Source organism: Megascapheus bottae, chromosome 4 (genome assembly GCF_031878675.1).
Source record: "Megascapheus bottae isolate mThoBot1 chromosome 4, mThoBot2.hap1, whole genome shotgun sequence".
NCBI classification, from domain to species: domain Eukaryota; kingdom Metazoa; phylum Chordata; class Mammalia; order Rodentia; family Geomyidae; genus Megascapheus; species Megascapheus bottae.
The window spans coordinates 45,564,580-45,584,649 of NC_143512.1; the positions used below are offsets into that span (position 1 = coordinate 45,564,580).

General features: G+C 38.8%; 1 protein-coding gene across 2 annotated transcripts in view; it reads left to right on the forward strand.

Annotated features, from left to right (window-relative positions):
* Positions 1-20,070, forward strand: part of Tnpo1 (transportin 1) — a 92,068-nt gene that overhangs the window by 487 nt on the left and 71,511 nt on the right. The gene's annotated exons all lie outside the window — the stretch shown is intronic.

Sequence of the window (20,070 nt, forward strand, 5' to 3'; positions counted from 1 at the left end):
CGGGCTTTGACCCGTCGCGGCTTGGCCTGTCTACGCCGGCCTCGCCCCCGTGGGGCCTGCGGGCCACACGCCGTGTTTCCATGACAGTTCGTGTGTGTGGTCTGTGTGTGTGTGTGGATGTGGATGTGGTTGTTCGTGTCGAGGGCCGTGCTCTTCCCCCGCTCCGAGCGCCGCCCGTCGCCCGGAACCGCGGCGGGGCCGTCAGTCGCCGCCGCCGCCGCCGCCGCCGCCCCCTCCGCCGCTGTTCTTCAGATTCGCTATGGGAATGGCTTTTCTCCTTTGCAGAACGATCTCGGGTTGTTTACTGATTTAGACAGCAACAGCAACAAAAATGGACGGCTTAAATAATTGTGTGATGGGAGTCACCGATCAGGCTAGGCCGTCCAACTGGAGGTTGGAGGAGGCCCAGGAATTGGCCGGCCGCGTAGCCCGGTTTTCTAGCAGCGATGACTTCACTGATGAGTACCCTCAAAGAAGGGGCACATTGCGACCGCTAGACGTTTAGTGGGACCGACACCTGGAAAGAACCTGAGTGTAAATCAGCCTGCCTGCCTGCCACGCTCGTTGTGTTTTTCCCAAGGATAGCACACGACCCTGACAGGTTTAATTTTTTCATATCGGGTCAAAACCTTGCCGTTTAGAGCTGTAAGGAAATGTAGTGAACTCGAGGATTCAGTCTGGAGAAGGATTCTCTCCCCACCTCCACTTTTCCCCCTTATCTTCATCCCCAGTCGTTACTAGAGAAGGGCTGACTCAAGTTAAAAAACTTGCTCTTTTGCAAGAGAGAAAATGGTGTAGATCTCGTTCCCCTACCCCTCTCTTTCTAAGTGGCGTATGCAGTTCATGCGTTGCATCACGTTATATAAATAAACGTGTAAATTGTTGAGCAGTAGGGTTTTTATTTCTGTGTCTTCACAAGCCTGTTGAAGTGTTAGTGCTCCATTTTCTTTTCCCTAAAAGAGGCTTCCACCTTGGATTAGATTTAGTTGCATCATCCTAGTCAGGATATTTTTTTTTTAAATTGTACTTCTTCCACTAGTGCCAAAAGCCATTTTCTATTGTATAAAATATGAATGGAGTAAGAAGTGAAATTACGATATCCTGGCTGTAATGTTTTTCCAGTGTCAGCACTTATTTACTCGTTTTTAATGGATGTGGTTTTTTTCTTACATGTACAGTGTTAAAGCCGTTGTATGAACAGGTTTTCTAAAAGCTGCAAATAAATTACATTAAAATGTAAAAACTTATATTTAGAAGAATTTCTTGCATTTGTTAGCCATGTTGGATTCTGCAAACTATTTTTTTTCTTTTTAAGAAATCTGGTTATAATAAGAAACCAAAACCAAGCTACATATGTAAGAGATAAATTTATTAAATACAAACTGAAGAGAAAAGCACAGCAGTAGACAGAAGTTATTTTTACTGACTGGTGTAAAAAATTATGAATATTTCTTCCTGTGATTGACATTTGAATACCTCTTTCAAAAGGATCCTGTTACCCCCAAAACAGTTTGAAAAGAAAAAAAAAACTTAAAGCGATTAACTGATGAGGTTTTTGGAAACAATAAAAAGCAATGCCAAAACATTAGAGAGTGAACTTCTCCATGTTGGAAATCTTTCTTGGTCCAGTCATTGAATTGGTAGATATCTGGTGAATGGCAGATGAGGAAAACTCTTGAGTTATAGAGAGGATGAATGTTACCATGCAGACCTATGTTGGTTAAGAGTGGCAACTGTTACTATGTTAAGTACAGGAGGGGATTAATAAGGAAAAATTCTAAAGGCCAGGTTTGGTTGGGTTGTTCTCAGAGTTCCATCCTAGGTAGGGCTTTCTGAAGTTCTGTCAGTTTGTGTAATAAATCAGGATGTTAGCATGTAAAAGTCAGTAGCCTAGGGCCGGGAGTTTGGCCTAGTGGTAGAGAGCTTGCCTAGCATGCACGAAGACCCAGGTTCAATTCCTCGGTACCCCACATACATAGCAAAAAGCCGGAAGTGGTGCTGAGGCTCAAGTGGTAGAGCTCTAGCCTTGAGAAAGTCCAAGGACTGTGCTCAGGCCCTGAGCTCAAGCCCAGGACTGGCAAAAAAAAAAAAAAAAAAAAAAGTCAGTAGCCTGCTGGATGTCCATGGCTGTCCTGTTGGATGTCCTGTAATCCTAACTACTCGGGAAGCTGAGAAGGATCAAAGTTTGAGCCCAGCCTGGGTAAAAAAGCCTGTGAAATGTGTGTGTGTGTGTGTGTGTATTTTGAAAGTCCTGGGAGTTGAACTTAGGGCCTGGGTACTGTTCTTGGACACTTTTTGGTAAAGGCTAGTGCTCTGCCACTTGAGTCACAGAGCCATTTCTGGCTTTTGCTGTGTATATGGTACCAAGGAACTGAACCCAGGGCTTTGTGCATGCTAGGCTAGGCTCCTGGCCCTGTGAAACTCTTATCTCCGATTTACCACCAAAAAGCTGGAAGTAGACCTGTGACTCAAGTAGTAAAGAACTAGCCTTGAGCAAAAAGCTGAGGGACAGTGCCTAGGACCTGAACTGTAGTCCTAGAACACACACACCCACAAACACACACACACACATTAATGGCCAAATGAAATACTGGTATAGGAACTAGTGATGGAAGTTTGCCTTGCAACATTCTCTTATTCCCAAAAGGCAGTCAGTGACAGAGCAGATTTTAAACTGGTAACTTAGAAGACCACAGGGTTTAGATGGATAGATTTTTAATGATTTACTTCATAAATAAAAGCAAACCTTTTCAGTGAAGAGATTAGGAGTTCTAAATAAAGAGTACTGAGATTGAAATTTTCACACCATCTGTAATTATCTGTGTGACCTTGGGCAAGGTGCTTAATCAGACTACCCCAATTTTTTTTAAATCTCATAATATTTAAGGATTAAATAAGATAATTCAGTAATCTCTTAGAACTCTGGCTTGTGTAGTAAAAACTCCATAAATAATAACTTAGAGGGGCCGGGAGTTTGGCCTAGTGGTTAAAGTGCTTGCCTAGCATGCATAAAGACCTGGGTTCAATTCTTCGGTACCACATACATAGAAAAAAAAGCCGGAAGTGGCGCTGAGGCTCAAGTGATAGAGCTGTAGCCTTGAGAAAGTCCAAGGACAGTGCTCAGACCCTGAGCTCAAGCCCAGGACTGGCAAAAAAAAAAAAAAATAATAATAATAACTTAGATTCTCTTCAATGGTATTATCAGGGTTCATTATTTTAGAAAACTATAGGAAGTTTACTATCAATACAATGTAAAAATCTATGAGAGCTGTACAGTAATTACTCAAACCCTTTGGTACATTTCATCCAATATTTTTTTCCTGAGTGTATTTGATTTTTATGCTGTTGAGACTTATGTGAATAACTATATTCTGCTTTTTCTTTTTTAGCCTACTGCCATAATCTTTTATTCTACTATTGAATTTTTTTTGTTTTTTGTCAGTTGTGGACTTGAACTCTAGGCCTCAGCATTGTCCCTGAGCTCTTCAGCTCAAAGCTACCACTCTTCCCCTTGAACTACCGTACCACTTGCAATTTTCTGGTAGTTAATTGGAGATAATAGTCTCAGTGACTTTAGTGCCTGGGCTGGCTTTGAACTTCGGTCCTCAGATCTCAACCTGAGTAGCTAGAATTACATGCGTGAGCCACCACGAACGGCTTTTATTATTAAATTATTTTGTAAAGTACTTTTAATAATTATATGATGCTTATATGAATTTCTCTTGAAAAGTTTCTATTATATTTTCATAGCCAAACTCTACAGTCTCAATATCCTTGTTGAGACAATTTCTGTCTTACATTATTTTCTTAAGATAGAGTTTCCTTGGATGAATGTATTGGATAAAGTATCTGATCATACAAAGCTCACTGTCTAAGTTGTCAAGTTGCCTAAGGGAAGGTTTTTCTTGGTGTTTGGTTTTGTTTGTTTGGTTTTCATGAGATAGTGTCCCAGGCTGCTTTCAGACCTTGATTCTCCTATCTCAGTCTTGCAATTTCTGCTCTGCCCCTCTGGGCTTACTTAAGGGAATTTAACAATAGTGTTAAAATAAATTGCAGCAAGGTAATATTTATTATCCCCTTTGATTGAGATAAAAAGGAAGAAAAAAACAAACATGTTTCTCTTGTAATGTGACAGGCATTATTTGTAGGATATATTACTTTGTAATATACATTTAATATACATAAAATACACTTAATATACATAATAGAAGAGCAACACAGAATGTGTAAATAGAATACACATTTAAAATATATATATGCTTCTATAAATATTTTCATTTATTAACAGTCTTGGGTTATACATGGAAACTAATCCAGTCAGAAACCACATTATTAAGGTGATTAACTGACCTAGAAATAATGAACTAGTAAATTACAAAATGTAGCCATGTAGAGCTTGACTTTCCACATACATTTTTGAAAAGAAAAAAAATATTTATCTGGATGAGGTGTGATTGGTAATGAATGTATAAAGCTGGATTCTAAAGTGAGTGCAGCAAGTTTATGTGATGCAACATTTTTAGTTGCAACACAAATGGGAAGGGAAAAGAAATCCACAAATTTGATTAAATTTTGTAACTAAGAAATTTAAAGGCTCAATAAGTAATTAAACTAAGAAATACACTTGGTAAAAAAAAAAAAAAAACCCTAGTAAGGTAAATGAAAGTCTCATCCACCTTAGGGTCTTAAGTTTTTTGTTTGGGGCAGGCCTGTGACCCTACATACATGGGATGACAGTTGTATGTCACTGCATCTGCGATGTTGATGGAGATGAAATCTCACTAACTTTGTCTGTATTGGCCTTGAACCACATATCTTATCTCTTCCTCCCAAGTAGCTAGAATTATATACATGCACCACTGTACCCAGGTCTTGTAAATGAAATTCATTTAAGTAAAGAAATCAGCCCGGTGCCAGTGACTCATTCAGGAGACTGTGATCTGAGAATCGAGGTTCAAAGCCAATCTGGGCCTGAAAGTCCAGTTAATGACCAGAAAACTGGAAGTGGCACTGTGGCTCAAATTGGTAGATTAGTATCCTTGAGTTGAAGAGCTCAGGGACAGTGCCCAGACCCAGAGTTCAACCCCCATGACCTGGCAAAAAAAGAAAGAAATCATAGAGGTATTTTAGATGAGATTAAAATCATCTATACAAGTAGAAGGTAACTTTAGACTGAAGATCCAACTCGAATGTGTGTACTTTTTTGGTTTCATTTTTGAGTTGACTGAAGATGCTGCAATTATTGCAGCCCCTTTATTCTAACTATATAAATTACTATCATTAATCAAAGAGTTATTCCAGAAAGCATGCACTTCCATTGCTTAGGTCTTTAAACAAGGAATTAAGGAACAGAAGCTGTTTAGCAAATTGTGAATATACTAAATAAATGATTAGGAATAAGTGGTATACATCAAATTTTAAAGAAATGAACCTGAAGTTCATTTTTAGAACTATACTTGAAAAATCCAAAATAGAGTAGTTCATTTTGGCCAAAGCATAAGAGAATAGGGAAATAATGAGAAAGATAACAAATTATTAGAGACTTAGTGTACTTTTTATCTAGGATTATCTTTTGTATGTGATAGTGCAAGGAATGTAGTTAAAGATTTTATGATGTATATATAAAGTGTAGTAATACACTATTTGCAGCAAGTAGAGGAATGGCTGGGGTGTCTGGGAAAATAGAAGCCCCGTTTCAGTGTATCAGCCAAAGTGAGAACATGATATATTCTTGGAATTCTAAGCAAGTTCAGGAACCTGAAATGTATAAAGTAGAAATCTGTACTTTTTCTGTAGAGGAACAGAAAATTAATACTCTTAACTTTAGCCTACTACCTCTGCCATTGTAGTGCAAAGTGGACCAAAGGTGAGACCAGATTTGCCTCAAGGGCTTTACTAGACAGTCTTTAAAATACAGCACAGGGGAAACACTTGGGTTACCCAGTATGAACAACTGTAAACTTGAACTGAGTATCAGTGGCTCATACCTGTAATTGTAGCTACTCAAGAGCTAGATCTGTGGATAGGGATTCGAAGCCACCCTGGGCAGGACACTCTTTAATCTCCAATAAACTACTCCAAAAAAGCCAGAAGTAATGCTTGGCTCAAGTGGTAGAGCACTAGCCTTGAGCAAAAGCAGGTCAGGGACAATGCCCAGATGCAGAGTTCAGGCTTCAGAAATGGAAAAGGAAAGAAGGGAGGGAAATAAATTTGAACTTAGGAATGACTATTGTGTGACCCATTAAGAACAGAATAAATAGTCTTTAAAGGTATTGTAAATAAGAAAGAGGAAAACAGTTCGGTTTTTTAAAGTGGGCATAAACATTAAATAATATTCTACTTTCCAGTAGAAAACTGGAAAGTAAAGCATTTTTTTCCCCCCATGTCATCCTATTAGCAAAAACAAACTAGTTTAAAGTAAAACATGTTTTTACTTGTGGGATTCTGGGATTTGAACTTGGGGCCTTGCACTTGTGGACAGGTGTATCCCGTGAGCCACAGCCCCAGGCCTACTAAAAGTATTCTTGATGCAGCATTGGAAAACACTAATGGATATGAGGAGTTATGTATGGATGAGGAAGGAGTATGTGTGCTTGGATATCGTCACTAACCACTAAATATCTCATTCAGTCCCATGGCTAAATATATCCCAACTCCTAGCTTTAGATTGTTAGCCTCTTGCCCAGATTCCAATATATTTATAATTACCTGTTCAGTAACTCTCCCTAAAAGACTGATTATAGATGTCAAATTAGACATGTCCAAGCTCATTTTCTACATTTCCCAATGCCTTTCTACCCTTTTCAATTTCTGTAAATAACAATGTCATCTGTAGCCAGGCCAAAACCTTGAAGTTACTCTTGCCTTTACTTTCTCTTCACTCTTCAAATTCATTCCTCTTCCTCCTCTTCCTCCTGCTCCTCCTGCTTCCCTTCCCCTTCTCTCCTCCTCCTGCTCCCCCTGCTCCTGTTCCTCCTCCTGGTTGGTTTGTGGGGCTTGAACTCTGGGCCTGGGCAATATTATTATCCCCTGGTCTCCCTATTCTACCCAAGCTGTTCTAAGTAGTGTTAGGACAGCAATCAGAGACAGACCCCATTACTTTTCCATTGAAGATCCAATAGTGGTTCCTACACAGTGGCCTTCTCTTCAAATGGCTATCGTAACATCCAAGTGATAATATTAGAATATGGGAACTTTGGGAGTGATTAGATCATAGAGGTGAAATAAACTTTATAAGAGACCTTGTAAAAGATGCTTTGTCCCTTAAGGACACAGTAAGCAGGCCCTGTCCAAGTTCCACATATGCCTGGATGTCCCCAGCCTCTAGTACAATAATTTCATTATGTATAAGCTGTCTAATTTATGATACTTCATTAGATCATAAGCCTGAATAGACTAAAACATTTCCTCTTTTACTTAGAGAAAAGCTACTCTTACAATGGCCTATGAGAGCTCTCTGTGCAGCCTACTTCCTTTTCTCTTTTGCCCCCAGACCTCATTTCCTAACAGCACTTTGTCTCCTTTCTCACATGAGTCCTTGCTGTATCTGCACTATTTGTTGTGTACTTCTCTCAAAATTCCTGCTTGAGTCTGGCCACCCCTCCAACTCTGCTCAGATCTTACTTTTTGTAAACACGTTTATTATGTCCTACTTTGGCCACCTCACTCCTCCTGCCTGCATTTTTTTTTTTTCACAGCATCCACCACCTTCTCACGTACTTCCAGGTCAGGATACTGAAGTTCCATAACCCTCTGGCCTGTTTTATGTAGCCCACGAACAAAGAACAGTTTTTGCATTTTTAAATATTGTAAAACAGACTGCAAGATACACACACACACACACACTGCAAATCTTAAGGGCTTCCCCTCCCTTCCTGCCTCCCTTTCTTTCTCTTCCTTCCTTTTTTTGTAATGTGTGGGATCAAACCCAGGGCCTTGCACAAACTAGGCCATCACTCTATTCTACCACTGAGCCACACACCCAGCCCCACTCTGCTAAAATTTTCCCCCCTCTCCCTCCTTTCCTCCCTTCTTTTTTTCCTCTCCCTTTTATATAGTACTGGTAACTGAATTCAAGTCCTTGTACTTGCTGTACACTCTGCCACTTAAATCACACCTCCAAGTCTTGTTATTTTTCAGATAGAGACTTATGTTGTTGCCCCGGTTGTCCTCATAGTTCACACCTCCTGCCTATGCCTCCCTTATAGCTGGGATCACAGGCATGGAGCACAGTGACCAGTTCATTAATTGCTTGAGTTATTATAATCCCAGTCTCCAAATGCTGAAAAGCAAGGCTTACAGACTTGAGCTACTGCATTAAGCCTTTTCCTATTTTCTATCTGCCTCCTTTCAGGAAAGGTTTTATGTTGTGTATTTTTTTATTCTTGAAGAGTCTGTTTCAAGAGGATAAACAAATATTTGTATCTGCAGCAATAACCAGCAGTCCTATTGGCCAATTGGTAAATCTTTGTTAAAGGAGCTATGTGAAAAACAGTAAATAAGTTAAGTATCAAAAAAATGTGAAATACTTAGTAATGGAGGTAGATCTCCATATAATGACTAAGAGAAGCATATATTTGCATATATGGTGCCCGTCTTGGGGCTTAATCTCAAGGCATGGATGCTGTCTCTGAGGTTTTTTTGCCCAAAGCAGAAAAGTGCTCTCTACCACTTGATCAACGGCTATACGTTTGGTTTTTTGGTGGTTAATTGGAAATAGAGTCTCAGTGGACTTTCCTGCCCAGGCTTCCTTCAAACCATGATAATCAGATCTTCCCTCCTGAGTAACTACAATTGCAGGCGTAAGCTACCAGTTTCTGAAATGTACCTAAGCAGAAATAAAATACTCTGCATATTTCTGTATATTTAAATGCACAAAAAAATGAGTTCCTATGTGAGTACATATCAAATTAATATCTCTGTGAACGGAACTAGGATTAGGAGAGGTAGTTGGAAGAAGGTTGACTTTTTTGGGGGGCCAGTTCTGGGGGTTGAACTCAGGTCCTAGACACTGTCCTTGGGCTTTCTCAAGGCTAGTACTCTACAACTTGAGCCACAGCATCATTTCCAGTTTTTTCTGTGTATGTGGTAATAAGGAATCGAACCCAGGGCTTCATGAATGTCACACAAGCACTCAGCCACTAGGCCATGCTCCCAGCCCAGTCTGGCAGTATTGGGGCTTGAATTGGGGCAGCCACTCTACCACTCCAGCTACAACCCCAGCCATCTTTTTTTTTGCTGGTTTTGCTCATGAACTTTTCTGCTTGGACTAACCTAAGTAGCTAAATTAATACTTAGGAATTACTACTTAGGCGAGCTTAATTTTCTTTTTTGGCAATGGAAACTATTTTTTTATTTGAAGATTTTCTTTAATGGAACAAAAGGGGAAAACAAGTTAGGTATTTAAAAAAAAAAACTGCCAGGCAAATTGCCTCACACCTGTAATCCTAGCTTCCCAGGAGGCTGAAATCTGAGGAGCAAGATTCAGAGCCAGCCCAGGCACAAAAGGACCTGAGACTCTTATCTCCAATTAACCTCTAGAAAACGGGAAGTGGGGCTTGGCTCAAGGGTAGAGTGATAGCCTTAAGCTGAAGAGCTCAGGGATAATGCCATGCCCAGGGGTAGGGAAGTAGCCTTGAACTGTAGAGCTCAGGGACCATGCCCAGGCCAAGCCCCATGACCCTCCAAAAAAACAAAAACAAAAAACAAAACAAAGAGAAGAAATACAGAGCAATGAGATAGAGAGGAAAGGAAGAAAGGACATGGTCTTCCTAAAATGTGACATTTGTCCAGGAATCTGAACAAAGGAAAGAAGTGAGCACTATAGATATGTGGAGAGAGAATGTGGAATAATGAGGGGACTGCAAGAAAACTGGTGTGATTGGATGATGAGCACAGAGGGGAGACTATTGGAAGGAGATAGCTTGGAGAGAGAGGCCCAGGCTCACATTAGGTATGTTTTCCTTTACTCAAGACAGAACTTTTGTATTTTACCCTCATAGCAACCCCATGAGATGAGAAATAGACACTGTTGATCATTTTATAGATCATGGATGATTATTTCTGTAGCTGCTACAGTGATAGAGCAAGAACTCAAAGTCCCACAGAGACACTGCAAGGCTTGCCGTCTTCAGTATTGTACTGTAATCTTTCCACATAGTACATGAGAAAGTATGGAATTCTTTGTTTGATGTGGACAAAGAAGTAAAATAATTAGAACAGAGACAATATCTACACGTTAAGAATAATTAACTTGTAGGGTGTAGAATAAGTGATTTACAATAGGATTTATTTAATGTTATCATTATAAGCATTAAGATAAAAGGAAGAGCAAACTTTGTATGTAAAGTGATGACATTAAAACTTTATATGTAGGTCGGGAGTTTGACCTGGTGGTAGAGTGCTTACCTAGCGTGCACAAAGACCTGGGTTCAATTCCTCTGTACCACGTACATAGAAAAAGCCAGAAATGGTGCTGTGGCTCAAGTGGTATAGAGCCTTAGCCTTGAGAAAGCCCAAGGACAGTGCTGAGGCCCTGAGTTCAAGTCCTAGGACTGAACTGGGAAAAAAAATTGTATGTAAAGCTGTCGGACTTTGGCATAAATTGTAATGGTATTCTGATTGTTTACAAAGGTAAAATAGTTAAATTCTTTTGTGGTAGGCTTAAATTAAAAGTACTTGGACAGGGTCAAAAGAGTTGGTCTGTTGTAGAATGTTTTTCTGCTCCTAAAACTGCAGGTGCCCTAAAATAAGAATTAGAATACTCAATTGGATTTGAGGACTGAATAATGCTTTCTGTTTTTGCTCACACAGATTTAAAGGGATAATGAGAAAAGATTTAGGTAGAAGCACAGTGAAGAGGAAAAAAAATTGTAACATTTTCAACCCAAAGTAATTTCTTGGTACTGAATATGACTTCTATGAGAAATGACCTAAAGTAGGCATGGCACTGGGCTCTTCCACAGGAGCTCCCATATTTGACAAAAGAATCAGGTGACATGTAGCTCTCAACCAGTAACTTAGTAGTCCCAGAACTACACTGGAACAATTGACTTGAATACAAGTCTCCCTGAAGGATAGGAGGGGTTTGAAGACTTTAGGTAGCAAGTCTAAAAGAAAAGAAATAAGGCTGGCTTTGTACATGGAATATGATCTTATTTACAACCAACTCAATGTTTTCTAAAAACTGAAAGGAACATAGTTTTTAACTGCTTTATAGGTGAGGAAATAAACCAAATGCGTTTTAATGATTTGCCCCCCTGGTTAGTCTTTGTGCAGAGATCCGAGAGTAGAATCGCAAAACCTTAATGCCCATTCCCTTTTTTTTCCCCCTAGTGTTTTTTTGACTGTTCATGACACAAAAGATTTAAAGACCAAATAAGAAGCATTTTGTCTTAAAGTCTCATGAAGTTACACTAGGCTTTTAATGCTAAGAAGGCTGTGGCAGCTTCTGTCCTTAAATGCCAGCCTTCTGTTGGCCTCACTCCTTGTTCAAAAAAAGTAGAGAATAAAACAGTGCAATAGTGTTAAGATGTGTGGTACACATCTGTCTATAATGCAGGCTACTCACATCTGGACAGAAGTTGGGATGGGGCCGGGAGTTTGGCCTAGTGGTAGAGTGCTTGCTTAGCATGTGTGAAGAACCGGGTTCAATTCCTTGGTACTAAGGGAAGTGGTGCTGAGGCTCAAGTGGTAGAGCTCTAGCCTTGGGAAAGTCCAAGGACAGTGCTCAGGGCCTGAGCTCAAGCCCAGGACTGGCTTTAAAAAAAAAAAAAATTGGGATGATTTTTTTCTCTAAAACAAGCTAGGTATGCTGGCTAGTGGCTCACACTGCCCTAATCCTAGCTACTTAGAGGCTGTGATCTGAGGATCACAATTCAAAGTCAGTCTTAGTAGGAAAGTCCTTGACACTTTTTTTGTTGTTGTCTTTATTTTTTGTTGGAGGTGGGGCTTGAATTCAGGGCCTGGGTGCTCCCCTGAGTTATTTTGCTCTACCACTGAGCCACAGTGCCACTTCTGATTTTCTGGTGATTAATTTGGAGATTAGAGTCTCCTGGACTTTTTTGCCTGGGCTAGCTTTGAACCATGATACTGGGATCTCAGCCTCCTGAGTAGCTAGGATTACAGACATAACTCAGTGGTGCCCATCTCTGAGACTCTTCTAATTTACCACCAAAAAGCCAGAAGTAGATTTGTGTCTCAAAGTGGTAGACCATTTACCTTGAGCACAAAAGCTCAGAGACAGCTGTTAGGCCCTTGAGTTCAAGCTCAGGGACCAGCATCAAAACAAACAACAACTCACTAAATTATATGATACACACCCTAATCCCAGCTGCTTAGAATATAGAGATAGAAGGATTGCTTCTGAAGCCAGGCTGGAAAAACTTAGCTACATAGCTAAACAAATTAAAAGCAAAAAAAAACCTAGAGTATAGTGCAAGTTGCCAAGGCCCTGAGTTAGAGTGCTCAATTGAATTTTTTATTCAATAATGTTTACAGCTTTCAGTCATCCTCAGTAACACCAAAAGTAAAACACAGTGGAGGCACTGTAAGTTGAGGCTGTTACGGGAATCTTATTTTAGCATTCCTAGGAAGCTCTGAATCAAGAGACTGATTGAGCTTAAGATTTGATGAAGAAGCATTAAGAGTCAATAGCAGGGGCTGGGAGTTTGGCCTAGTAGTAGAGTGCTTGCCTGGCATGCATGAAGATCCAGGTTCGATTCCTCAGTACCACATACATAGAAAAAAAACAGAAGTGGTGCTGAGGCTCAAGTGGTAGAGCACTAAAGCACTAGCTTTGAGAAAGTCCAAGTTCAGTGCTCAGGCCCTGAGCTCAAAGCCCAGGACTGGCCAAAAAAAAAAAAAAAAAAGTCAATAGCAAAATAAAGGAACGAGGCATAAAAAGGGAAAGTTTTATTTTATTTTTTTGTGGGTCATAAGGCTTGAACTCTGGGCCTGGGTGTTGACCCTGTGCTCTTCAGCTCAAGGCTACCACCATACCCCCTGAGCCACAGTCCCATTTCCCATTTTTTTAGTGAGTAATTGGAGATAAGAGTCTCACAGTCTTTAGTGCCCTGGCTGGCTTTGAATCTCGATATTCAGATCTCAGCCTTCTACATAGCTAGGATTACAGGTGTGAGCCACAGCACCCAGCCGGAAAGTCTAATTTTTAAAAGTTAGCATTATTACACTTCATCTTTTATGAGAAGAGACTTTTGGTTAAGAACTGGTACTTACACATAAAGTACGCAGAGGGCAATTTTGATGTGTAAAACAGTATCAGACAACATTCTAGTGGAGCTAAATTGTCTAGAAGTGAGAACAAAATGGTGATTTCTAGTAAAGTTATCATGTTCTGGTTGTGGGAAATACCTTAAATGTTTTTGAGCTAACTTCACCAAATGTCTTAGTCACATTTTGAATCCTTTAATTTAACAAAGTTTAAGATGACTGAAGAATTCCTAGCTTATCCCTTATTCAGATGTTTTGTTTTGTTTTTTGTTGGTTGGGGGACTTGAACTCTGGGCCTTGGCACTGAGCTAGGATTACAGGCCCCACCTATCTTTTTTTTAACAGATAATTTAAACTTCTCATGACCTAGTCATAGTTTTGAGTCACAACTTTGTACCATGAAATAGTAACAGTTTTTCTTTTCATTTCCTAAGTGTAAATACAGTGTCATTACAGAAATTAACCATCTTTTTTTTTTTTTTTTTTTTTTTTTTTTGCCAGTCCTGGCCTTGAGCTCAGGGGCTGAACACTGTCCTTGGACTTTCTCAAGGTTAGAGCTCTACCACTTGAGCCTCAGCACCATTTCTGGCTTTTTTCTATGTATATGTTACTAATGAATCAAACCCTGGTCTTCGTGCATGCTAGGCAAGCACACTACAACTAGACCAAACTGCCAGCCCATTAACCATCTTTTGATTGTTGTGAAGTAGCCATGTATTTAATCCTGTGCTATTTACCCAACTATTTATTGATATTAGAAATATCCTGATTAAAAAATCTTTGAACTAACTCCTTTTCTGTATTCAGAGTTCTTAGGATATAGTATCAGAAATGTGAAGACAAGGGAAGAGTGTAAAAAAATGTGTGTGGCTATATGGATTGCCAAGTTAATTTCCAACTGTTGTATTAGTTTCATCTGCCATCAATAATTTCTTGAAGTTGATTCATCCTGATCTCAGCAGCATGGGTTATTATACTTGCAAAATTATCTTCACTGCTAAAACTACAAAGATTATTATTATATTTATTGGTCAATAGTGAAGTTTAAGCATTTCCCCATGTTTCATGTATTTTCACTTGTGTATTCTCTTTCAAGTGTTATCTTTGGGTTTTAAATTTGTTTTTTAGATAGTTGTGTATTATTACTATCTTACTAGAACATCTAACTTTGTATTACTCTAATATGCTAGTGAGCTTTTTCCCATACTTGTCCAAATAAAGTATATATTTACCACATTTGTAAGCCATGCTGTTTCCTAGAAATGCATGGTGATTGTAGGTTTTGTGAGAAGTAGAGTGTCTTGTGAAACAAATATTGCCTGAAAGGTAGCAGCTTGCTGAGGGTAAAAGTACAACTGCACTATTTCACTGGTATAATTTTTGTTTGTTTGTTTGTTTGTTTTGGACAGTCCTGAGGCTTGAACTCAGGGACTAGGCACTGTCCCTGAGCTACTTTTGCCCAATGCTAGTGTTCTACCAATGGAGCTATAGCGCTAAAATTCCAGTTTTTTTCTGTGTATGTGGTACTGACTAGGCACTGTCCCTGAGCTACTTTTGCCCAATGCTAGTGTTCTACCAATGGAGCCATAGCGCTAAAATTCCAGTTTTTTTCTGTGTATGTGGTACTGAGGAATCGAACCCAGGGCTTCATGCATGCTAGGCAAGGACCCTACCACTAAGCCACATTCCCAGCCCTGGCATAACATTTTAATCAAAGGAATATTGTGAGATGATTTCCCCTCAAGGTATCATTCCTTAAAACCAAAATAGTGTAAGAATTTGGAAAGGCAAAGTAGTGATAGAAAATAGATGAGAAAAGAAGTCTGTTGTTTATAAAGAAGGTGCACACCAATCTATGTGCCAGTGATTATACAGAGAGAATCCCTTCTTGAATACTTGTTTGTTAAACATGACATTTGAAATAGTATGTAAAAAAATGTTAATAAAATCTTTAAAAAAAAAAAAAAGGTATACACCTGTCCTAGCTGCTGACTTCGTTTTTTTATTTTCCCTCTTCCTACTCATTTTACTCTCTTTCTTTCTGGGTATGTTTATTATATGCAGTACCTGTTGGATTTATGTAAGCTTGCAAATGTACATTGGTATTCATGTTAGTAAAATTAATTCCCATGATTGTCAGCCTTCTTTATACCACCCCAACTGTCCTAGAGAACTGAAGAAATTTTCATTTAAAGCAAAAACCTTTTGGAAAATTTGTTATAATAGTACATAATTGTGTAGTACTTAATCATATGGATATATTTGAGTAGTTATTTAATATTCCTATTCTGATTAAGCTCTTGATTACAAGGAAGAGAGACTTGTTGGGGTTATCTCAAAAGCAAGAGAGTGGTGGCGGTGTTTAAGGCATTGGTGGCTTAGAAAGCCAATAAGGCAGCCCAGAAGCAGTCACTCTGGTGGACCCTGTGATCTAGCTCAGCACTTCCTTTCATCCTTCTGTGCCTGTTCATTCTCCCTGCTAAGTGAGAATTTGTGTTCTGCATAATTTTATCTTGTGTATAGGATCTAATGATGGCTACCTAGCTACAGATCATGACCTTTTAGCTTTTTTTTAGAATTGGTAAATAGTGAACTATCTTAGTTCTCTTGGTTCATGCTTCCTGGAAAGGAAATTGAACTGATTTAGCTCATCTGTTTTTGCACCAGGATTTTCATATGAAGAGTTAAGTAACCCTAGGTTAGTCATTTGTGTTTAGGAAATTTCCCTGAGACATAGGCTATACATGTCTAATATATTTTAATTGTATAATTGTCAGTGCCCTTTTTATTCTAATAGTCAGATACTGTAATTACTCCATTAAAACTTAAATTGTTAAATTTGTTTTGTGCTGATGAGGGGAAGAAATGGTGATAACATGATATTCAGCTGGCTATTTAGTATCTCTTCGTGTGAAACCATAATTAGGTTTTTAACCCAGTATTTTGTTTTAAGCGTATATGCTTATAACCAAACACTTTGCTAGTATCTATAGTAAATAAGTATTATACTTTGTGACCAGTATAATTTTAGAACTTCTCTTACATTTGATTCTTTTTTGTTAGCTGACTTTCTTTTTTTTTACTATGGCAATGTTGTTTGTGAAGTCCATCATTATATATATAATATATATTATATATAATAGATAGATAGGTAATTGTTCGTTTGTTTTGGTAGTACTAGGGTTTGAGGTCTGGATTGCTTACTTTCTTGCTAGTCAGGTACTCTACCACTTGGACACACCCTAGTATTTTTGGTATCAATGAGTTAATTTTAAGGCAGAATCTTTCAGGGAGAATGTCAGACCAAATCCTCCCAATTCCAACTCCTGTCTGTAGCAGGAATCACAAGTATGAGCTGCCACACCTAGGTTATAGATTGAGATTGGAGGCTTGCTAACATTCTGCCTGGCTGCCCTCAAACTGAAGTACTCCTGATCTCTAATTCCTTTTTTTTTTTTTTTGCCAGTTCTGGAACTTGAACTCAGGGCCTGAGCACTGTTGTTAGGCTTTCTCAAGATTAGAGCTCTGTCACTTGATCCACAGCACCACTTCCAGCTTTTTCTATATATGTGGTACTGAGAAATCGAGCGCAGGTCTTCGTGCAAGCACTCTACCACTAGACCAAACTCTCGGCCCTCTCTACTTCTAAAGTAGCTGAGATTACAAGCATGAGCCATGGAGCTTAGCCTTGCTCAATTTTTTTGTGTGTGTGTCATTAATTTTAGTTGATTTTCACTGTTTCATTGTCACAGAGAAAGAAAAACACCTTTGAGCACTAATAAAATATATAGCATTGTTTTTTACACATAAGCTTAGGTATGTACTACCATTTAATTATTTCCTGAAATTTATTTTTCATTTTTGGCCTGTTTCTATATAAAGTTTCTTGTGATTTTTTTTTTTTGCATCCCATGAGGATTACCATCAATCAACTACTGAAATTTTCCTGAATTTTTGCAGATTTATTGAATTCATATCTTAGTTAATATTCATCACTGGAGTTCCATTAATTTTCTTATTCTTATTTCAGCCAACTCACCACTTGCCTTTTTTGTTTTGTTTTATATTTTCCTTCTTATGGTAGGACATGTTACTTGTTCTTAATTTCACAGTTCTACAGAGACAATTTCTACAGAATATTTTGTTTTCTAGTGGAAGTTTGTTAGAGTTGCTTGCAGGTAAAATCATTAGTATAACACAGATAATGAACATGAAGTCCACTTACAATTAATTAATTAAGGTGGTTCTAGGTTGTCTTTTTTTAACCTCTATTTCATTGTTTAAATTGCTTTTGCATCCTTTTTTTTTTTTTTTTTTGTGGTGCCAACCCTGGAGCAGGGCCTGAGCTTGGCTTTTTAAAGGCTAGAGCTCTACCACTTGAGTCACAGCACCACTTCTGGCTTTTTTCTACGTATGTAGTACCGAGGAATTGAACCCGGATCTTCGTGCATGCAAGGCAAGCACTCTACGACTAGACCAAGCTCCCAAACTTGGACCCTTTTCTAATTCAGCTCCACAATAAAGTGCTATCTTCACTTGAAATCATGAATGTTACATCAGCACATTGTAACTTTAGAGACAAATGAGAAATGCCAGGGTACTCTCATTCAGAACTTTGGGAGCAATCTAACTCAAGGGAATAATGTTCTTGTTGCCACTACAATAATCATCTTGTCCTTTGTGCTAGCTAGTCATTATTTTGTGTGTTGGTTTTTGTTTTTAACATCAGCTTAGCTAGGCACTCATGTCTTACATTTATATAATCTTAGCTCCTCAGGAGGCTGAGATCTGAGGATCTCAGTTAGAAGATAGTCTACTTAGAAAAGCTGTGAGACTGTTATCGCCAGTTAATTTCCAAAAAAGCCAGGAATTGTGGCCCAAGGGGTAGAGTTCTACCTTTGGATGAAAAATGCCAGAGATAATGCCCGGGTTCTAAGTTCAAACTCCACGATCCACACACAAAAACAATAACAAAAAACATCAGCTTGCTCCCTGTCAACTATCAATTTCAGCTCACTTTACAAATGCAATGGGTTTTAAAATATTGAATCATTTTATTGTTTTACATTTTTAAATATATTTCATATAAAATATTTGTCTAGTTTATCATAGTCCTTTTTTCTACCTAATCTTTAAATTCATTGAGAACAGCTGTAGACAGTAGCTTGTCTGATACCAGGGTGTGTATGTATCTATGTATCTGTGTGTGTGTATGTATGTATGTATGTATGAATGTATATATGTATGTATATATGTATGTATGCATGTATTTAACACCAGTACTTTCTGAGCTCGGCCATAGTATTGTGAGAGTATTACAGATTTGTCTCCTTTTATGCATTCCAACATACAAATCAGCAAGGAAATAATGTTACTTGTTTAGGTGTTGCTTTAAGCTAAGCTCCATTTACTAAGTGGCTTTTGGCAATTTACTTAAATTCACTGAGACTATTCTTTCAGTTTTCAGGGTATTTTGAAAATTAAATAATATAAAATATGAAAGTGTACTAGGGTCTGCTGGCTCACACCTGTATTCTAGCTGAGGCTCAGGAGGCTCAGAAGGCTGAGATTTGAGGGGATCACAATCCAAAGCCAGTCTGAGCAGAAAAGTACTTAAGACATATCTCTAATTACCTGCTGAAATCTAGAAGTGGAGCTGTGATTCCAAATGGTAGAGTACTAGCCTTAAGCACAAAACCTCAAGGACAGCACCTGCCCAGCCCCTGAGTTCAAACTCCAGTACTAGCACACCAAAAAAAGTACCTTGAAAATTATTAAGCACTATATTTACTTAAAATCTTGGTAGAAATGAGATCATACTTTAGTATTTGGAAATCTGACATTAAAAGCGCTTCTTTTCCTTTAATCTGTGCTGCAGACTTGAAAGTTATTTAAGGAAGTTTGTCATAGTTGTATGACAGTAGTTCAATGAACTTTCTTTGTTGTTGTTGTTGGTGGTGGTGGTGGTGGTGGTGGTGGTGGTGGTGATGGTGATGGTGGTGATGGTGGTCTTGGTGGTCTTGGTCATGGTGGTCATGGGACTTGTTGAACTCTGGGCCTGTGTGTTGGCCCCGAGCTCACAGCTTCCGCCCTACCCCTGGAGCCACAGTGCCATTTCTGGTTTTCTGGTGGTTTATTAGAGATAAGAGTCTCCCATTCTTTAGTGTCTGGGCTGGCTTTGAACCACAATCCTCAGATCTCAGCTTCCTGAGTAGCTAGGATTATAGGTAAGAGCCACCACGCCCAGCTTCAGTGAACTATTTTAAAGAAATAACTCTCCAGTTGAATAAGGAAGGGAAGATCCCAAGTACAATGGCTAGGATGTCAAAAGAATAGAGAAGCTGATTGTATATTTGGATTTTAAAGATAGTCTTACTTTTAGCATTATGAATGGGGTTAATACTGCAGTATTAACAAAAATGTGGGATATTTTGTTCAGTTAAATTTTTCACTTAAAATATTTGTTCACAAATTTAAATTGTATTTTGCTAAGCAAAGAACATAATTTTGTATTTGTTTTATTTATACTTTATTGAAAGTAAGCACAGGTTCCCACAAATCTCAGCTTTCCCTATTTCATTTTATTTTCTTTTCTGTTCTTTTTTTTTTCTTTTCTTTCTTGAGTCTTGATCTCAGGGCCTGGGCACTGTCCCTAGACACTTTTTGCCCAAGGCTAGCACTGTCACTTGAGCCACAGCACTACTTCTGGCCTTTTCTCTGTATGTGTTATAGGCATGGAACCCAGAGCTTTGTGAATGCTCAGCAAGCACTTTACCACTATGTCAGACTCCTGCCTATTTTCTTTTCTGTCATCCAACTTAAGGGCAACTCCTTACCTAG